We start from the raw sequence: 6,577 nt of genomic DNA on the forward strand, positions 1-6,577 counted from the left end.
TGAACAACCCTTGAACATATTGATTCTAGGTTCTTCGTGTTAGTTATTACGAAAATGTGTAATATTCCCAACAGTTAAATGTCATATACAATCACTGAACGAATATTATGACAATAAAATACACATTTCTCTCCTGATTATTTTGTTACCGATTTTAATGCTGAATATTAAACTATTGCATTTACCACTTTGCGCTTTGTCAATCAGTCAAACTATTTAACGGCATTGCAATTCATTCCTTTCAAAAGATTCCTGATGTGTTTTTCTTCGACAAAGTAAGTCTTTCCCTGATGTGTGTGTGACCTCGACTGCACCCACACATCTCTGGGAATAGAGACAACCTGCGAAGAGCCTCTGTATTCTGGGACATACCATTTATTACAAAAAGGGTTGAAACACATGTTCCCTGCACTGCCTTTGAGTCCTCCCCCTACATGTATCTGTCTTGGTGGGGGCTGGATGTTATTTCCCTCCAAATGCTGACAAAAGAAGAGAGTGATGGATACACAAACTAAAATCCAGACACGGCCAGCCCAGCAAAACATCAGACAGAAGCAATTTCCATGACATTGTAGGCAAGCGGCAATCTATCACGCAGCAGATAATTGCAAATGGAAAAATGTGAAAACAATGTAAAGGAACAACAATATGGTGCAGCCAGTAAAGTGGTGTGGATGTATTTGAGTACAAGTGCAAAAAACAGTGTGAGTGCAAGCTGAAGCTGGCACTCCCACACACATCCAGACACTCACACATGACTCCCCCGCAAACACACACACACACACACACACACACACACACACAATCCCACCCACATACTCACAAATACCCCCCACACATACAAACCCACGCACAGACAGGCACACACACACACACACACACACACAGACTCGCTACCAGACATTAACAGTGTCATGCTGCATAATATACATAATATACAAGAGATAATGAGTATTAAACATGAGTATTAATCACAGATAATGAGTGCGGCACCTTGTGTGTACTGGCGTGCACCGCTAGACACTTGCCCGAGTCACCGTGTAATTACAGGCTCACTGTACGCCGAGCGTGAGAGGGTTACGGACAAAACAGACAAGAGCAGACAGCGTCGACTCAACGCTACACTCCGGGTGTCAGGTTGTTGTCATGGTGACGCAGCCAACAGTCCACCGAAGTGATGTTTCGTCCGCGAACGCCACCGCTTTTTGTTGGCGGGACCCCCGATCTCGACCTCCCTAGCTTCACCTCCCCCGCGTTCATCGTCGTTCCGTCAGAGGCAAATTGACACACACGCGCACACACACACACACACACACTTTTGTGCCAGCCAACTGCCATTGGAGAGTGTTTGGCTCCGTCTCATGCCTCGTGCCATCCCCCCCCCCGCCACCTCTGATCTCATGTTCCTCTCCTCCCTGACTCTGTGTCCCACGCTAACGCTGCCACTTTAGACGATTACTGGATCCACGACACAAAGACCCAGAGGATTACTGCCTTATGGGCAAGGACGCCGTGGACCAATCAGGGGCCGTCGAAAAACACAACACACAGGTGGAGGTGGAGGTGGAGGTGCAGTCTGCAGCCGTGTTCAGTGAGAGAGGGGACGTACATGTCTGTACTCATGTGGTGCAGACATGGCACGTCGCAGGCACACACACGCACCACAGTTCTCACAGAGAGAGACACTCACTCCCACGCACACACACACGCACACACACACACACACACACACACACACACACATGCACACACACACAAATAGTGTGGTTGTTATTGAATTATCCTCTTTTTAGATTGTATAGGACAGAGGTAAATAAATGTGGGGGTGGACAGAGGGAGGGATAGAGGGACAGAGAGATAGAGAGAGAGATAGAGAGAGACAGAGAGAGACAGAGGGAGAGATAGAGGGACAGAGAGATAGAGAGAGAGATAGAGAGAGACAGAGAGAGACAGAGGGAGAGATAGAGGGACAGAGAGATAGAGAGAGAGATAGAGAGAGACAGAGGGAGAGATAGAGGGATAGAGAGAGAGAGATAGAGCGAGACAGAGGGAGAGCACAGACTCCCAGAGCGCCGTGGGTGTGTGGGAAGGCAGGTATGAGGTGAGGTTATGAGTGATTTTTTTTTTTCCCTTCCTCTCCTCAGTAAAAAGGGCTGATGATTCAGACAGGCTGGGAGTAAAGCTGTTTTGGAAAAACACAGAAGTATGGGATTATAGGCAAGTATAGACAGGCCCCCATGGAGCACCGCTAGCTGTCAGAGGGGCCGGGGAGTGGAAGGAGACGCCACACCATAATAAACGTCAGCGGGTGGTGAGACAGACCGGCACAGGGGCCGCTATACGTTTGACAGGCCTCCGAGGGAGAGGCGTGCATGGCCGGTGGGTGGGCTGTCACCCTGGACTCCCAGACCTCCACACTGTGTGTACAACGTGACCTGCTGCTGCCGTTGGCCTGACGGATGTGTGTGTGCTGTGAGTGTGATGGTTTGTTGGTGTGTGTGTGTGTGTGTGTGTGTGTGTGTGTGTGTGAGTGTGAGTCGATGCTTGTGCTGTGTGTCTGTGGTTGTGTGTGTCTTCAGTGGCTGCTGCAGAGCCTGCCCATGTGGGCTTTGTTGTTGCCCAACAGGAAGTGTTTTTACCATATGCCCATGTGATGCACACTCACGCGGACAAACTGACACACACACACACACACACACACACACACACACACACACACACATACACACACACAATTGCTTGCAGCTTTGTGTGGGACAGAGCAGAGACAGACAGACAGAGAGACAAACAGACAGACAGACAGAGAAAGCGTGAGAGATGACAGGGACCCTTCGAGTGCTTCATGAAGTAAGTTTTCTGTTGGTGCTCAAGTGTAAAGAAATCTACGCCTGGTACAGACAGCAGGTCCGTCCATCTGTACAGACACCTGGTACAGACAGACGGACCAGACCAGGAGCCAAGAGGAACAAGAGGACAGTGGACCAGAGTTTAGAACCGGGGGAGTTTGGGATAATAAGCCTCAAGTCATTTAATCAGGCTCTAGCCAGGGGAGTGGCAGTCGCAGAGGAGAGGATGAGGATGGTGATCCTCATACTCATCATCATCCCCCCCCCCCCCCCCCCCCCCCCCCCCCCCACCGCCATCAGGAGGAAGAGGAGGAAGCAGAGGAAGAGGGGGTCCACTAAGTCCCTTGACGTCCATATGGTCTGGTGGTTTATACCAAGAGAGAGAGAGAGAGAGAGAGAGAGACGGCAAGATTGGAGAGATGGAAACTGTGAAAGAGAGGGAAAGATAGGGCAAGAGGGCAAGAGAGAGAGGGCGAGAGAGAGAGAGAGAAAGAAACTGTGAAAGAGGGAGAGAGTCAGAGAGAGAGAGAGAGGATGAGAGAGCGATTGAAAGAGGAGAGAGAGAGACGGTGAGACGGAGAGAGAGAAAAAGACAGTGATAGAGAGAGAGGAAGAGAAAGACAGAGATGAGCGACCGGAAGCCTGAGGGCAAGATCAGCGGGTAAGCTGAGAGTAGAGGAGAGGAGAGGAAGGAAGGAAGGAAGGAAGGAAGGAGGGACAATATGGCATGACTTCATATTGAGAAAAGAGTGAACTGAATGAACTTCATTCAATGCATAGAACTTGTACTGTAACTGTGTGTGTGTGTGTGTGTGTGTGTGTGTGTGTGTGTGTGTGTGTGTGTGTGTGTGTGTGTGTGTGTGTGTGTGTGTGTGTGTGTGTGCATGTGTGTGTGTGTGTGTGCATGCCTGAGGGCCTGTGATTCTCTTAAGTGTTTTACTGTGAGTGTGTGTGTGTGTGTGGGGGGGGGGGGGGGGGGGCGTTTCTGTGTGTGTCAAGGTGCATAAGTGATGAACAGTAACTACTCTGTCAAGCCACCTGCCCACACAGTGACACTAATGGCGTTAGGTGTAGAGCGCGAGTTTCAGTGCAGCGGCCTCCAACGCCCCCTCCATCCCATAAGCGGTTCCCCAGCCCGCCGTTCCTACTCCTTTTTAATGAGCTGACTTTATTGGGTTGTTACACCCCCGTACATCAACCCTTCCATTTTACTTTCTCACTTATCACCATGAACCCCAAACCTGCCACTCATACACACACATAAGCACACACTCACACAGGATCTCACACACACAACACACACACACACACACACACACACACACACACTCCCCTACACATCTTCCTAATGGTCATTCTCTCCTCCGCCTCCTAATTGATTGGCCGTCCTTACAGGTGATAGACTTCGCCCCCGGCTAACATCAGCTAACCAGTGAAGCTAATTACGCGGTTCATACATTGTTGTGGCTGTCACTTTTCCTAGACCCATGCAACACAATGAGAGTGCATTCGTTGTGTGAGCACAGGCATGCAGAAACATCACGACTTCAGCGCTCAATTTGCTACGAGACAGTTTTCTGAATAGAGAAGCGAGTCTTTTGAGTCATTCGATGTTTGAGGTGAAGGTTAACGTTTTGTGGTGCGGCGACCTCAAGACTACTTTCAGAAACACTCAGCTCCCTTCTCCCGCCGCGTCTGAGCTGCTGCCTGCCGTCTTCATACCGTGATGAGCGAACAAAATGCCACGTGAAAAGATGCAGCTAGCCACTTTATGCCATGGTAGAGAAAGGATAAGATGGTGAAAAATTTTATGTGAAGAATGTTGAATGTCATTTATGGGGGCAGGGGGGGGGGGGGGGGGGGCGGTGAGTCACACCATGCTCATCACCAAGTCACACCGCAGGACAGGAAGTCTTAGAGGGATACACCCTTCCTCCTTCCTGTCGACTTTGTGATCCCTGATACACAGGACACTGTTCACAGATTCATGTCACACGCCGCACGGGACATGTATCACACAGCCACTGCTGAACTGTTCGCACTCGATGGATAAATACTGCAAAGGATACGGATAAACTCAAACTCACCGGTGTGTGTGTGTGTGTGTGCATGTGCGTGTTTGTGCGTGTGTGTGCGTGCATGCATGTGTTTTCAAGCTTTTGACACACAAACACATTAGCTCATAACAAAAACCTTGTTTAAAACTGTAACTCTTCCAGGAAAGCTGTCGGATCAGATGAGATCATGGCTGCCAGGGATCAGTAGAAGAGATACCCTGAATCTCTTCTTCCCCAGCATAAGCACTTTCTACTGAGACTCGCCGGCACAATATCAACACATCAGGTGAAGGCATTGCTGCACCTGGACGGAACAATGCTACTGGTTGCCGAGCAACGACATGTGGGTCAGTGGACTGGAGAGATCCCTGTGTCACTGGGGTCTTCCACTTCCACAGCTTAACACAGGATATGACCAATTTCCTCATAAACCCAGTCCCCTCGGAGTCCCCTTCGGAATCCATTCAGTATGCCAGATCAAAGCCGCAGCCTCCTCTGCATGTGTTACATATGAACTGCTTCAGAACGCTACGTGAACCATAATCCATCTGAAAGATTACCAATGTGAGCAATGCCTCAAACGCAATTAGGTCACTCCCCTAATGGCGGGATATCCGTTTCCCATCGTTTCCACAAACACAATTAAAACCCGTGCTTCGGAATTAATTAAGTACGTTGTGGTGATCACAATCGATGCTGATTTAAACACAGTACAGTATAATTATCGTTTGAATTTCCCAATAGCAAGCAAGCAAATCCTCTGAACTGAAGCCTGCATTGCGGAAACCAAAACAGTTGTTCCAAAAAAACGATGTTATTTTTCACTAGAGGATTGCCACCGGGGAATGGTTTGATGGCCACCAACGGCTCTGTGATGGAATGCGGCCCAATCTACACCCTCATTCCTAAATCCATCACGGAGCTCTAGCAGATGACCAGATGTGTGTGCTGGAAGCCTGCTCGTGATGATGTCACAACCAAGGCCTGGGGGTGGGAGGGGGAATCGCATCATGAGTGGATTCCTTGGGGTGCAGAGGGGTGGAGGGGAGGACAGGTGGAGGGGTGAATCAGTGTATGTGATGTGACACACTGATTCCAAGAGGAAGGAGCGTGAGGTGGTGAATGAAAGGAATTCACTTATCTCACTCAGTGTGTGTGGGGAAGCTACATACTGGAACATTTGAGCCTGTGATTCACTATGAGGTTTATCACTAGACACTACGATGAAAAGTATTGTTGATGTGGCGTCGATATTACACCAAGGTTACACCTTTATTCACAGTATTTGGCCAACTGGTTTATGTATTGCTGCTGTATGTATCATCACAAGATTGTTTCAATGAGTTAATTGGTTTTACTTTCATTTCATACCTTACCATACCTCGTAACTATTACCATAACTATTTAATGTTGATTTGAGTGAGATATGACCTTTGGCTGCTGCTGGCTGGCGTTTTATCCTCATTATGTGTGCGCACATTAAGACTAAAGGCACTCTGTGTAACAATGGGCTGGTATGGAGACAAATGGCCCCTTGGTGAGCCGTTGGTCAATCAGCTTGGTTGAAAACGAGAGAGCGGTGTGTGACTCATGACGTAGGAACAAATCAGTTGTGTGTTAGCCACACTGTGGTTCTGCACCGTCATGCCCACTTCCTCTTGGTGGTGTGTGTGT

The sequence above is a fragment of the Micromesistius poutassou genome, assembly GCF_964030765.1.
Source record: "Micromesistius poutassou genome assembly, chromosome: 4".
NCBI classification, from domain to species: Eukaryota; Metazoa; Chordata; class Actinopteri; order Gadiformes; family Gadidae; genus Micromesistius; species Micromesistius poutassou.